The 15,268-nt window shown below is 42.2% G+C and overlaps 1 protein-coding gene across 2 annotated transcripts in view; it reads right to left on the bottom strand.

Annotated features, from left to right (window-relative positions):
- The window catches only part of ntn2 (netrin 2), a 44,876-nt gene extending 38,758 nt beyond the window's left edge, over positions 1-6,118 (bottom strand). The window contains exon 1 of one of the 2 annotated variants that reach the window (XM_019268328.2): positions 5,942-6,118. The gene's annotated coding sequence lies outside the window, so the exon portion shown is untranslated. Of the gene's footprint in view, positions 1-3,144; positions 3,470-5,941 lie in introns of those variants that run through there. The other variant, XM_019268327.2, reaches the window with a different exon arrangement.
- Between the last annotated feature and the right edge of the window lie 9,150 nt (positions 6,119-15,268).

The raw sequence follows: 15,268 nt of genomic DNA, 5'->3' as shown, positions 1-15,268 counted from the left end.
GTGGTTGAAGCTGTGGCTGTGGAGATGGTTGTTGCTTAGAACTACGACTCCATTTGTGGTTGAATTCTCGATGCTACAGATATGGCTATGTTAGCAGTGCTGTTACTCTTACGTTGTTACTGCTCTGTACACGTTAACATTAGCCAAGAAAGCATCACATGGAATAAAAGCACTGTCCTAACTTGGTCCACTAGTTATCTAACTAGCTGCAGTGATACAAAGGTGCAGTATACTACAAAATGCATAATACTTGATCACATAATAGGTGACTCAACAAAATATCTCTGAGCCACTAACCCAAAGCATGGATATCTAACAACCTGGAAGCACAGATGCCTTCTTTTGTGTTCTGTGGCTTGCTTCGAGCCATGCCGGTATTTGACAACTTAACTTTGACTTAATAATCTTTCTTCAGTATAACTGACCCCACCTTTAAGGTTAGGGAACCATTGTGGTTTGAGGTAAAAGAAAATACAAAACAAAATAACAAAAACCACTGAAAGAGTGTTGGTTTGAAACAGGAAACCAACAGAGATCTCCTGTGATGAAGTCCAGTGTTTTGTTGACCCATCTTTCCACCTTGGCCGCCTTGCCGTGTGGAATTTGTCGCCCTATAACAACATCACCTCACTTCCTCTTTCGCTCACCTTCTTATTTATTTATTTTTTTTGTAACTAAGGCCTCTAGAGGTCTTTGTCACTTAAATATAAACACATGCCACTGGGCCACTTGCTGAAAGGATTGATACTGCCATTCTTCTTGGGAGGACAAGAAGGTCTGGCAAAGATCTGGTCAAACTTTATGGCAGCAGCCTGCTATTTTAACAGTTTGCCCTCTGAGCTCAGAGCTGAGCGAGCAGTTAGCATGTATGGTTGTCACTGTGAGAGTCAAACATGCGTCGAGCCTGTCAATCTAATAACTGATGAGAAAATAAATAGATGTAGTTCCTTTTGGAGAAATAAGACCTTCACAACTGAGAACTCTGCCATTAATACAGAAGACGTCTACTGTATGTATCCAAATCGTATAGGCATACTGATCGGTACTAAATGGGTAGAGACACAAATGCAGACCTCACACACACACACACACACACACATATCTCTGTGCATCTGGTGGAAATGTGTGGCTGACACATGCAGGCCTAGCAGGGTGCAGGGAGTGGCAGGATGAAGCATGTGAATCTTTGCCCCTGGATTCTCTTCCCACAGTGAGAGACATCTTGGGTGTCACGCTGACGAATGACAGGTATTTTAAGAGGAAAGGCAAACACACACATACACACATTTTTTCACTCAAAGAAAAAAAAAAACATGTCAACTTTGCACCTCTAAAGTGGAGACAAGAAACCTTCTTTGTCACACCACATCCATCTCCAGGAAGTCAAATCACAATATTAATCTGCCATGTGTTATATTCACCGCAGCATCAGGTACCAGAGCCTGATATGGTAGCTCATGCTATACAGCTGTTATATGAAAGTTCATTGGCAGCTTCACCAGTAGGATCAGGGTTGAGCGCAGACGAAAAAAATTAAAAACATCGGCTCAAGGTTATTTGTTCAATATGACAAAAATTTGACTGGAGGAGGGGATGGATAAACCCAGCAAAAACGGAAAAGAAGGGACTGACAGAAAGAGAGATCTAGCATTTGGCTTTGCCTTGTCAAGCTGTTGAAGCCGTAGAAGAAAAATATATTGGATGTGTTGACTTTACTCGCTCAGGTGGACAGAGCCAAGAGTTCTGAGGAATCCTGCCTTTCAAAGCAGGAGAAAACGATCTACTTATGTTACGGCAGCTTTCTCCATCTCCATCCATCCGCTTTTCTCTGGGGTTCATAAATACCACATACAAGTGCTTGCGCACACACACACTCATTCCTCCCAGGAGTGAATAAAATCTGCACTATGTTGCTTTGGATTAGCTTCCACATCATGTGCCTTCAGCGGCTCCTCATTCTACCTCCCTCTCTTTGTTATTGATGGAAGCAGGTTGATGCAATTAAATAATGATGATTAATTTGCTTAATTTTGCTTAGAAAGAAGGGGGGAAGCGATGGCCACGCTCCGGATGGGCAGCACCTCTCTTCACCGGACACATTGGACTCAAACGTTTCCTCTAGTAACATTCTCTCTGACCTCTCTCTAAGCATTCAGAGGCCTTCTTCATGGACTCATTCCAGTCATTTGTGGTGAGAGTGAGAAGTAGGTCAAGTGGCTGACACTGTTTCAGTGTGCAATAGGGGCATACTTTAAGTCTATTGAAGCAGTTAAGATAAGCAATCTGTATGGGACTCTCGCTTTCACTTCCAGGCTTGTTGCTGCTTGTGAGAGCAGAGCAGATGAGCTTAAAGAGGGTGGAGCTCATCATCATTGTCGAAGCCATTGTTTCCTCTCACACCTTGGGCCACAATGGGCTTCAGTGTCTTTAACATCACATCACTCAGCTTAACATCACTTTAACCCAAATCAACTACAGAGCAGACTCAAACTAAAGGACATATGACACTGTCCCACTACTTTTCTATTTCAACCTGCTGAATTTAAGAATCCACTGAGAGCAAATCTTCAAATAATGTTTTTCAATATGCACGTGGTGGCGTCAAAGCGAAAGGGGAAATATTAGAAGTGACAAACGCATTGGGAGACTTGGCGTGGGCAGTGCCGAGGAAGACGGGAACCGAGAAGCGCGCTGCTTGCTTTGGCATCCGCACTTGGCTCTGATTCCAAGTCGCTATTAAAGCTCACTGGCTCTGTATAACCCACTTCTTGTACCTCGTATTAAATCCTCGGCGCATGGGCTGTTTTTCTCGCCTTTCTCTTTCTCTCTCTCTTATTTTTTTGCTGCGACCCACGGTCCAGTTGTAAACCGAGGAGGCTGACACCTGTCTGTGGTGTCCGCCGCTGTGATCCAGCGCGCCCCGCTGATTCAGCGACCCAAACACCTACTTACAGTCACACGACCTAAGCCTATAATGAAATAATGACAGTCATTGCCTTCATTTGAAACAAATGGCAGGTAACGGACAGACAGTCACGGCAAGCGCTGTGAGTCACTCACTTCTTTGCTCGGAGAATAAGCCGTGCGTAAAAAGGAAATCTGCTCTCTACAAAAACACGAACATGCCGGATGACCCAAACTTACCCCAGTGTCAAGCCGTGGATGTTGCTGTCTTTTAATTTAAAAAAAAAGGACGTCCCCTGAGATCCACGCCAATTAGCCTTTAGGTTCTCTTTTATCAGAAATCGTCCACTCCAACCGTCTCGCGTTTCTCACACTCGCCTCGTTAAAATATTAAAAGGATGAGAGAAACCCGCGCTTCATAGTCAAAAGTGACGGGACGCTGAAAGGAAGTAGACTAGTGCACCCATCCGCGCCCGAAGCTCAAACCAACTGAAAACCGTCCAGTACATCCATAGGTTGTAAAGCGAGCCGGGGTAGGCTACTCCCCATTAAAATCAAACCCAGATTTCCCCAGCCGTGTGCGCGCACAAGAGAGGAGGAGGAGAGAGAGAGAGGGAGAGAGAGAGAGAGAGAGAGAAAGAGAGAGAGATTTAAATATTCCATAAGTCCACTGTATGTTTTGTTAACGTGAATTTCATTTTACCTGTCATTTGGTGATGCGTATAATTTGCAGCCAAAATAAAATAAACATTTGACCCAAACTGCCACTTGGTTCAAGATTTTGTTCCCCCCCCCCCCCTTCAAACAACACAACTGGTCTCACTTTTACGACAAATACCTCCGCCGCTTTACTGACTAATTCTTACTGTGCCGCCTGCTCTAAATGCCCCATGGCTCGCTGTGTTCACAGGCAGCCATATGGAGGTCGTAATGAGAACACAACGTTGAACCTGTTGAAACAGAGTAGGCCTAGCGGGGCTCCGGGGCCCACAGAAACAAGAGGCAGATGCAAAATGTTCTAACTTATTAATCCTAATAATACTCCAACACATGCCGGATTTATTAGAGTGCGTCAATGTACTAAAATGTTGACGTTTTGATGATTTTATTAAATAAAAAAAGTACATCGAATTAAATATATTATAGTATTGGCTCGTGGTTGCATCATGAGGATGATCTATTGTGTGTGGGGGTAGCTAGAGAGGTTCGTTTTTGGCACAGAAAATGCAGCCCTGAGCCCTTTGGCCATGACAGCGTCACATTAACTCATTAACTACATTCATATGGCTCTCTCTTAGTTTGTAGGTGAAAGAGCTACAGCTAAATGTGGTTTGTCATGATGAGTGTTTGCAATTTTATACGGCCTGGAGTGTGTAGAGTGTGTGCGTAAAAGCGCATTGGAGAGGTCACTGGTTCAGCGGTTAGAATTCAAATAGCTAATTCATGTGTGGTCAGTAGCGATGAATTATATCATCACTGACATGTATCTACACAAAGCAGTCCAAGAACATAAATGGTGACTTCGGTTTGACACATTAATGTGTTTCTTTGGTTTGCCTGTTACAACTTCCAAATTGTCTCAGCCAATCACGTCTGAGCACCAGTAATAATCATTTTGTAAACGCGCATTGAATAACGTGTCACATTTGTAAAAATCCAGTCCAGCAGAACCGCGAGGACGGCCGCTTCATAATTCCCGTTAATTTACTGGCGACAGGCCGCGTGTTGCTCTCTGTGTTATTGCAGGTGCAGCCTGCCTACCGGCGGGTCGTTATTCGAGCATCACGGCCGATCAAATCCCGAGCACCTCCCGTCTCCGCTGTAAGCTGATCAACATTCCTCTTGTATTTACTGTACCATCCTCTTGGGGGAACAGCCCGGCCCGACTCAGCTCGACCCGACTCGGCCTGACCCTGAACCGAGCTGCGCTGCGCTTTGTTACCTTTATTCCAACAGTTCGACCCCAAACAAAAGAACCTTTTAAATATGTATGCAAATCTGTGGATGAATTAAAATAATAAGCATTAACCCCAATCCTCATGTCGCGTGTGTGTGTGTGTGTGCGCGCGCGTGTGTGGAGCACATCAGAGCGCGCACACCTGCAGCCAGTACTAATTAACGATGTCATTGAAGCAATATGAGGCGGAGAAAAAAATGAATAAGACACTGACAATTAATGAGTTTAAACACCAGAGGGGAAACTGGTGCCAGCTTCATCAGAAATTAGCTCAAATCAATTAAATCCAGTCAAACTCCAGCCAGGATAAATGACTAATTGTTGTGCAGCATATTAAGAATTACAGCTTCTTCTTTTTTTTCTTCTTCTTTTTTTTCTCTCACAGGAAAATTCTTCTTATTACTCCTTTTGCTCCTCTGGCCTCCTGTCAAATGACTTATTCTTTATTTGTCTAAGCTCAATTTTTCATTTGAAATTCTCCTCTCCATGACGATTTTTCTCACGTGAATCATATCCTTAAAATAATTTTCATCGGCCTAACAGGAGTCTAAATTAGTTTTATAATGAATCTTCATTATTTTTCCCCGTTGCCCGGTCTTTAATTTTATTCTCTCTTAGTGTAGGAATGACGCTGTCGACACACTTTTATCATTTGCTGTCCTGTGTTTTCAATTAAAATGCTTGAGTTTAAATTGAAACATTTAAGAAAATAGGCCAGTAAAATGGGAAATTGGAGGAATCACAGCAGGCTTTCAAAAAAAAATTTGGTCCAACAGAGTTTCTTGGAATTGAACAAAAATACTGTAAGTATTAGTAACAAGACAACAAACTGTCAGCTATGACCCACTGTTTCCAGTACAGACATACAGTACTGTCTTTTTTACGCACTGACAGTACAGTCCATGTTCACGCATTTTTATACCAAAGGGCCAATTTTGACGCATTTCTGTGACATAAAGGAGCCCCGCCAGCCAGGCACTAATCTCGGTAGATTATCTCTCCAAGTACAACTGGGAAAGATTGGACTGCGTTAAAGACAGAATGAAAGAAAGTAAGACCAACAACAGGCACCACACTCACTTGCTGTCAGATGGGATTCAAGCGGGGGAGCTCTCCTCGGTCCTTTTAGAGTTGCTGCACTTGGATCAGTCTCCAGATTTTGTCTGCAAAACAAGCCTCAGTGGTCTCTCTCTGTTCAAAGCCCGGGGCTCTAGGTTCCCTGCGGCGGACACCCTGGAGAAAATGTCAGCCTCCGGCTTTTTTCCTCGCTTCATTTTTTGGCACCCCTGCTGATGGGCGCCCCTGCTGTTGGGCGCAAGGAGAGATGCTTACCTTGTCCAGAGGGAATCCCCCCCGACCTGGTTTTTAGTGGAAAGAGAGCGTCCTCTTGTGGCTGAATACATGTAAAGCTTTCTGACAGGAATATACCCACACAGCTTTACTGTTATTTCACGTTACCAGAAGTCATATCTGAGTGATATAATAGACTTTTGTTCAGATTTAGATTTGTCATAGTAAAAAAGAAAAAAATCTCACGTGTTACTAATAACACTTATCCCATTTAGTTGTCCTGGTTAGACCTGCAAGTGAGCCGGCATACACTTAAATGGGATGCAGCCATCATTAATGTTATTAGTTACACCTGTGTTTGATGAGTCATCATTTTTGCTTTGCGAAAGGTCTGTAACCCAGTGACAAAATGAAGTAAGGAGATAATTCTTGGCTGAAGCCCCGTCGACACTGTAATTTTCTGACTTCAAACTTCAAATTATGACACTAATCAACAGCTCCCTTTAACCACTACAAGAACTGAGTAACTATCAGTTCTTTCAGTTCCTTCAAAAGCAACTTCAGAACATTTTCACACTTTACAGGCTTTAATTTATTAGAATAATAAGACCATGTTTTTATGGCCCAATTGTTCAGATCAGATGGAAACAATCTTAACGTGTGATGAATCACCTTATGGATGTTTAACAGTGTAACACAGTGTTTCTTTTAACAATGCTTGTCTGCACGTGATTCATTTATAATGACACACTCACTGGTGGTTAACCAGTTGACACTTTTTAACATCTTTGGGGGGTATCTGACCTCTCAGCAGAGATCATATGAAGCTTTGGCATGTGGTTAACATCACTATCTTGCTGTTCAACCACTGTGTAACCACATATACCTCATACTGTATGTCAGGGAGCAATTAGCTCAACCATATGGAACCAAATGGACAACAACATTAAACATGAAACATACCATGCCATTATAAGGACAACGTTTTCAGGACAATGTTATTGGTATACACGCAGACTATTTAATTGCAGGATGTTTTTGTCAAACACAACAATTTAATCTTTAACCATACCCTAACTTAACCACATTGGTACCACTTTGTAATAAGGCACTGTTTAAAAATGGTTTATAAATTGTAAATAATTGATTAATTAATGGTTAATAAATAGTGCTCTATAGATTAGTTATAAGCCATTGATGAGAAAAACGTTGCAGTTTATGAATGTTGCATGTTAAGCAATAGATAAACATCATGAGCTTCTCACTTTCCAATACACTATAAGTAAAATCTGCAACAATACATGTTAATAGGAAATTAATAATAATTTCATACGACAGTCCATCAAGTCTATATTATATGTTTATTTATATTTATTAAAATATTTGCATTTGCATATAGCAAAAAACTAAACTATAACTAACTAACTAAACTATAGCACATTAGTAAATGTTCAAATATATTAATCATGAATCAATAAGGCCTTCTCTATAAAACCTTTTATAAAGGTTGCCCTGTTAGGAAGCAGTACTGGTATATGTTATAAACAACTACAGGACCACAGTGAACGTATTTTTCAAACCCATACACCTGACATTTCCCCCACTGTGAGGGAGCTATTGCTTGAAAGGCACCTTCACTACTCTGCAGACTCCTGCTGATGTCCTTCAGTTCAGCACCGAAACTCCGTCAGTGCACAGAAACGTAGCAAGCACACTGCATATCCATATGCCTTTACAGTCTGTGGTAGAGAAGTGGGCCAAACACAGGGGCACGGTGGAACCCAACCGACTGATAATTAGTTAGCTGCTGGCAAGAGCCCCAGAGAGGATGGATGGGTTGTGATAGGGGTGGGGTTAGGGATAGGGAAGGTTATGGCAGGGTTTTTTTGGAGGGGATAATGAAAAAAGGAGGTTAGAGAGAGAGAGAGAGAGAGAGAGAGAGAGAGAGAGAGAGATCACTGAGGGCACTTCAAATGATATCCCATGTAAAAATAAACAGCTTGAGCCCCTCTCAGCACACCCCCTGTTTATAACGACAGCCGCTTGGGGAACCCCGCCTGTTTACTTTCCCTCTGCCGACTCATCTTAAGTCAGGATGGCATGTTGGCGTTATTGTATACATCCTCTCACACACTCACTCGCTCAGGGCTCAGCTGCCACTCCACTTCAAAGAACACGGGCCCTGAGTGGGAACGGAAGAGATATTAATGGGTATAATACCAGCATGTCCTTTTGCAATGCGTGTGTGTGTGTGTGTGCAGGGCTAGAGTCTCTCTAAGTCACACACACACACTTCCATTGCTTGGGGTGTGCGGTATCAACATGTCAACATTAAGGAAAGGGAGCTATCAATAGCTCTTCTGCCAGTATTATTGTCCCATCCATCATTTTGACATCACACCACTGAAGGTGGTCTCTTCCCAGCTCACACTGATGACTCAACCGCAGAGAGTTTTTAAATGAGGATACCTTGAGGCCGCAGCTAGGAATCTGCAGTAACCCAATCTGCACTCCTGAAGCTCGGAGGATGTGCTGGCCTCAGTGTGTATGTGTGTGTATTGGAGGAGGGGGTACTGTTGACTTGCTGTGGGATTATTTTTGGGTTAGCTGCTTACATTTGACAGCAGCGACTGTCCAGGATGACGGTGGGAAATTGGTTTTCCCACTTGGTGTGTAAGCGCATGTGTGATTAAGCCACAGAGAAAAAAAGATTACTTGGAAGTATGTGTGTGTTTTTACATTCATGTATGCATGCCTCTGCATTGAGGAGGGGGTTCAGGTACCTCTCTGGTGGTATTTAGACCCTTCATTTGTGTGGAATCCAGCATCATTATCCCAAAGTGTTGCCAGCTGGAAGCGCTTGGGAGTTCCCATTTGAACTCTATGTGTGTTCTGAAGATGTAGAAAGCGTAAGAGAGCCGAAACACTCTAATGAAAGCTCACGTTCTGGTTCTCATTCCGCCTTGATATTCATGAGCGGCAGAATCTGGCACTGTCTTGTCGATTAGCTAATAAATTGTATGGCCACAACAATGCCACCCAAGGCTACAGAGCCTCTCTATGAATTACTTTTAATCCAGTGAGCTGGAAGTGGATGATGGTGGAGGTTCAAGTGAAGCACACTGATAGTAAATAAAGGCAAAAAAAAAAAAAAATCTGCAATCAATTAGAAGAAAACTTTAAATGTTTCAGTATTTGCCTCTTGCCTAAGTCCATCAACATCAGAAATGGTAATTATTACCACTTTTGATTGGTGCATGATAATTCAGTTAATTGGAAAGAGTGAATACACTACACTGAGGTTTCTAGATGTTCATACTGATCAAGATTTATGTCCTGCATCGTTGCAGTTAACCCCAAGGCCACCACAGGACCAACATTTCTGTTCTTTTCCTTGTCACCAGTCTCCTTTTTAGACATGCTGGCGACATAGCTTTTAGGATGGCAATGTCATTTGGTCAATGGTCCATGACCTCGGTCTAGACAACATTCATGATACCCAGAGGATGAATCCTAATGGCTTTGGCCTTGTGGGCAAGTTTTTCCTCACTCGAACCGAGGGTCTAAGGACAGAGGGTGTCACTCCTTGTACAGATTGTAAAGCCCTCTGAGGCAAATGTACTTTGTGACTTTGGGCTATACAAATAAAATTGATTTGATTTGATTTGATTTGATTTGATTTGATTTGTCTTTTTGAACCACCACAAGTGTTGAACTATTGGAGTGAATGAACTATTGGATTGCTGTGAACTGTAGTACAGGCAATTATATCCCCCTCAGGTTGGTGATCCCTTAATTTTTCATCTAGAGCCACCAACAGGTCAAAATTGTCCTATACTTTGGTTCACCAAAAATACTTGGAGATCATATGACTTTCCCGTTGGTTTCAACTATGCTCGTGTTTAGTGCAAATTAGCTAATGTTGGCATGCTAACAAGCTGAGCTAAGCGTGATGTACGCATCACAAATACTGCAAAACAAAGCCTCTGCTGTGGCAGTTGGGAAATGCCGGAAAAAAGAGTGTGGCCATAGTTGACGTAACATTTATTATATAACATATTATATAATGTTAGCAATGTCATTTTGAGCATGTTGGCATGTAGCTCAAAGCATCATTGCACCTAGTTACAGTCTCGCACAGCTGCTAAAATGGTTGTGGATTCTTAGCCTTGTTCAGATACTACAGTCAGTTTACATGCAGAACACATGGCGGTTTTCTAGGTTATCCAACCAGAATGAAACACTGTTGGATAGTTAAATTGAGAATGGGTTAACATATTTGGAATTGAGTAAGATAACAGTCAGTTTATCTGATTAAAAACACCATTTGATCCCTGACAGATCAACTCTGTGCAAGTCCTTTTAAACTGGTTCAGAACTTCAAAAGGACCTCAGAAGGTCAGCTTCTCACTGCTTATCTGGGATAACCACAGTGTGGTCACACAGCTTTACAAGCGTACCCGCATTTACCCTCAGCAATAACACAATATTTTTACCACTAGATGGCTGTGTTGGTCTAGTTTGACGTGTTCCTCCACCTGTTTCAGGGTTTCCTAAGCAGGTCAAAATAGACAACCATTGACCAAGGGTATGAGCAGACACTAAGAATGGTATGAATTTACATCAGTCTACTATAGAAAAACTGGCAGTGATAAAGTGTCTGTGCTGTTATTAAGTAAGGTGTAAGTAAGATATATAGTTGTTTCTTTGGATTGACCAGGAAAAATATTTTTTGTATGTGTAAACCTGTAAATGTGTTAATGCTGATCATAAAAAAGTAATGTTGGTCTAAAAATATGCCTTGGGCAGATTCCAAAGTGAGTTTTATATCCAGCTTCAGCAGTTGCTGAATATCAGTATTTTCTAAATCAGTAACCTTGATATATATTCTTCAGTCAATGAGGTGTTGATGTCTGCTGCAGGGTTTAAGTCTCAAGTATCTATGTGGAAAAATAGGCCCAGTTGTCAACTTTCTGTAGTCATTTCCGTTCACAAAAGAGGTATTTATCCTCAATATGGTTTGCATAAGCTGTAAGGAGGCTCGGGGTGGGTCAGTAATTACAATGCAATTCAAAACCAGTCCTCCCATTACTGAAAGGATGTTTCTTCTCACCAGTTGAAAAATATTAAATGGGCATAATGTGATATGTCTCACACCTTTTTCAGGAAAATGCTAAAACCTCTGATGTAAAATAACACAAACCGACTTTTATTGGCTTGTTTTTTTTTTGTTTGGGATTAAAGTGATATTATAAATTAACTCCATTCCATTTCACTCAACAAGACAGTATAACGTAGTGTGACACATACAAAGTTTAGGGTAACACTATGGGAAATTCACTTCACAATTGTCCAGCCAATTACGAGAGTATTACATTGTCTTGTTCATTGCGGTTTCTTTCAGTGTAACATGAACCATTCCTAAATGAGACTAAATGCCCTCTGATTCAAACAAGTTCATAGCAGTGTTCCCATGGGGTCAACCCTCGTGCAATCTGAGCTGAAAAGCATCCCATTTGGCTCTCTCTTTACATTCAGATCCTATTGACAAGTGCATGCAGGCAGGCATGCAACAACACACAAATGCACACACACGCACACACACACACACACACACACATACACACACACACAAACCTGCCCCCTTTGAGCCTAAACCTCTATAGCCGTATATGTCCATTCCCTAATTGGTGGTTCTTCTTTCAAAGGAGTGATTATGTGTGTATGTGTTTAGAGGCGTCCTCTCTGTGCAAGGCGTCTCGATTCAGTCCATCTCCAACGCCAGAGGGGACAAAAGAGGCACCCGTTCCTCCTCTTGGGGCGAGGGGCCGTTGACACCAATAAATCCCCCCTTCCACTTCCTCCCCGGTGTGTTGGGGTTATGTCAGGAATGTCCTGGGTCCCATTGTCCCCTGGTGCTCTGTTTTTGGTAACCCATCACCAAGCATTCTCTACTGCTCACAGTGCCTCCTCCCTCCCCCTTACACACCAACACACATACATGAACACACACAGACACACACACACACACATGTCCACACCCCCTGGGCTGTGTGTCCCCTGGTCCCTCACTCTGAATAGACCACCTCGGCTGAATACGACAGACAGGCAGGCGTCAGGACATCAGGTTCAGCAGCCCAAGTCGTGCATGGCGGCCCAGTGGGGAAAATACAGCCAGTTATTTTCACCTGTTTGGTTCCCTCGCACTCTTTGTCTTATGGGAGAAAGAAAATAAAACAATGGCCTGAGTGTTTTAGACTCCACTCTTAATCCCTACCCTGTCCTTTCAGTGGGATCGAGTACACTGCCCTCTTCACCCCTTTTATAGTGATCAGTGTTAAAGGACGTATCAATTTGATACTTTTGCATTGTTATCTATCACTAATCTGTCTGGTATACGGTGATCCAGAAGTTATTTTGTGATTGTTTCTATTGTACACAACCTGTACGCAACCTGTGGCATTTACTTATACTTGAATACGTGACTTCTTACACATCCCACAGTGCCTGTCAACGGAGAGTTTGTTTGTATTCAGCTGTGGGTTATATATGAATATAAAGAGATAGCACATAAGTTTCTTAGCAAAACATTAAAGCCACAGTGCGTACAATTTGATAAACAAACACAGATTTAATGTGCTGAAAGCAACAAACAGAGTGCACCAGTTTATCTCATTTCTACACAACTGGCAACAACACAAAGCCTTATTGGCTACTACAGATTCTGATCAGTGCCACCCACACAAACAGAGGCATTACTGGAGCTACTGTATGGCCGCATAGACCCATATATCCCCCGAACAACAAAGTACAGAAATGTTTTGCAGGATCAACTTTTCCTCCGAGACTGTGTGTAAGTATGTAAGCATGCAGCGATGAACACGACATTTTCATTTTCTATTCCCATGTAAACATATCTTATTGTGTACCTCATCTGACCAAGATCCATGTAAACGAGGTCGAGATAAACATTTATTACCTCTAACCTGAGGTGATGCAGAGACAGGATATAAAAATCACACACACACACACACACACACACACACACACACACACAAAGACATAATAAGAATAAACCATTTAATTCACTGTTTAAGCACTACCTTGTTAATTACTTATTGCTCAGAGGACAAAATTGAAAGCGCTTGTATAGAACCAGCTATGAAAAGACTGGGAAGAATTACAAAGGAATGACTTTCTCAAATTAAAGAAACCAAAAAGTGTGGTGCTTTTTAAATAAAACATTACACTTAGCTGCTTGTTTCAATATCCAGTTGTCCTCTTTATTTGTTTAAAATCAACATTTCCTCTGTTTAGAATTCAATAACCATGAAGAATCGTTCAGTTAATAGGTCCCCCATTTATTTTGCAAACGTGACCGGGAAGGAATTATCATGCCATCAGAAATCCCATCTGCATAATCTGTTTAATCCAAGTACAGTTCATCATCTCCCTCACAAACGTGCTCACACATAGTGCACACACATTCACAAATCTCTTTGGTTGCCACATGTCACGCATAACCATTCAAGACATCATGTGTCCATTCATTGCAAGCCCTTCGTGCATTCATTCAACCTCTAATAGCACACATACTCTCTTCTCCGGCCTTATTTTTAGCTTCATATGATCCGTTCACTCCGATCGCACCAGAGGTAACATCACATTCTGATGCTGCTGCTTCCTCGTGTCACCTGGCCGCATTAGAACTCGCACTTCTGCCAAACCCCAAATACCAGAGGTTTGATTTGTTGTTTGGTGGGGGCGATGTATGTTTTCTGTGAGCGTGTGTGTGTGTGTGTGTGTGTGTGTGTAAAAGAGAGAGGGAGTAAGAGGGAGTAGGTGGGTTGTACACATGTTACGAAGCGAGGCGCCATTGCGGCCTAAAAAACTATTAGGCTCTGTAAATACACACTGTGGCGAAAGTAAACATTCTCAGCATGCCATCTAGGCGCACAGAGGGGTACTGGGAGACAGCCGCCGGACAGGCTGTGAGGGGGAGGTGTATATGTGAGTGTGTGTGTGTGTGTATGTGTGTTGGGAGTATAGCAGCAATCAGTGAACTGAGATGAGTTGGATATGGAAAATATAGATTTTAATTGGGGTAAAACACAAGTGTGTGTATATAATCGAGCCGGCGTAATCATGATCAGGTTGAGTACTCAAGTAAACAACTTAAAGATAGTTTACCTGCGTGTGTCGTTATGACAACCAGGGGCCAATTATGTATCAGGAGCAATCTGGGAACACCTAGTGTTTGTGTGGGCTGGTGATGAGTGCTGTCCAATTCTAATGTCTATCCTGAGGTTGTGTGTGTGTGTGTGTGTAAAGAGGGAAAAGTTTGTCTTGCAAGTTGTTGTGCTCACTTTGCAGGGGGGAGGGGTTCAATGGGCTTAAAACAGTCTCCATTTTGTGTCCCATTTGACAGACAAGCCTGGTTTCTGATTTTAGTTTGATGAGGTAAAGATGGTAAAGTCAGTAGTGGTTAATGGCGTATTTGTGTCCATACATTTTTAGCCCCGGGGCCTAACACTTTCACAATTCACAGTCTGTGACACTGGCATGTACCAAACACGCTCCACAAACTTTAACACACGTTTCCTGTGAGGAAAAAACACGATATAAAAGTAAAATTAGGCTGTTCTTAAAGGGATAAAAACAGCAGCCATTGATGCGAAGGGACTATTTTCTGAATTCGAGACCCATGCTGGCAATGGGAGAAAGCACAAGTAACCATGGAAACAGAGCTTAGAATATGCACTATTCCCAGCCCTGCAAGTGCCACGCCACCCACAGCTCTATTTTTAGGCCTTACTTTGGGCTTACAATATCTGTTACATCTAACAAGAGTTAAACTGAGTAATCAGTAAGCATGACTACAGAAATGTGACTCTGACACTATGCGTCTGATTAAAAAGGGTAGCAGCATAAGAGCATATAGGGCAACCACGCTCTTACTGTAGGCTTTTGACTGCTGTGTGTTTCATCGGAGCTCCAAGGACACAAAACAGACATCATTTAGCTGATTATTACTTTTCAAATCTCTCGTGTAAAGAGATCAAGAGTATAAAAGATTAATAAAATAAACTGGGCTCAAGAGGATTACAGCCACAACAG

The sequence above is a fragment of the Larimichthys crocea genome, chromosome XVI (genome assembly GCF_000972845.2).
Source record: "Larimichthys crocea isolate SSNF chromosome XVI, L_crocea_2.0, whole genome shotgun sequence".
NCBI lineage: Eukaryota > Metazoa > Chordata > Actinopteri > Sciaenidae > Larimichthys > Larimichthys crocea.
The sequence above is the reverse complement of the archived record's forward strand: the minus strand, read 5'-3'. Positions and strand labels throughout refer to the sequence as shown.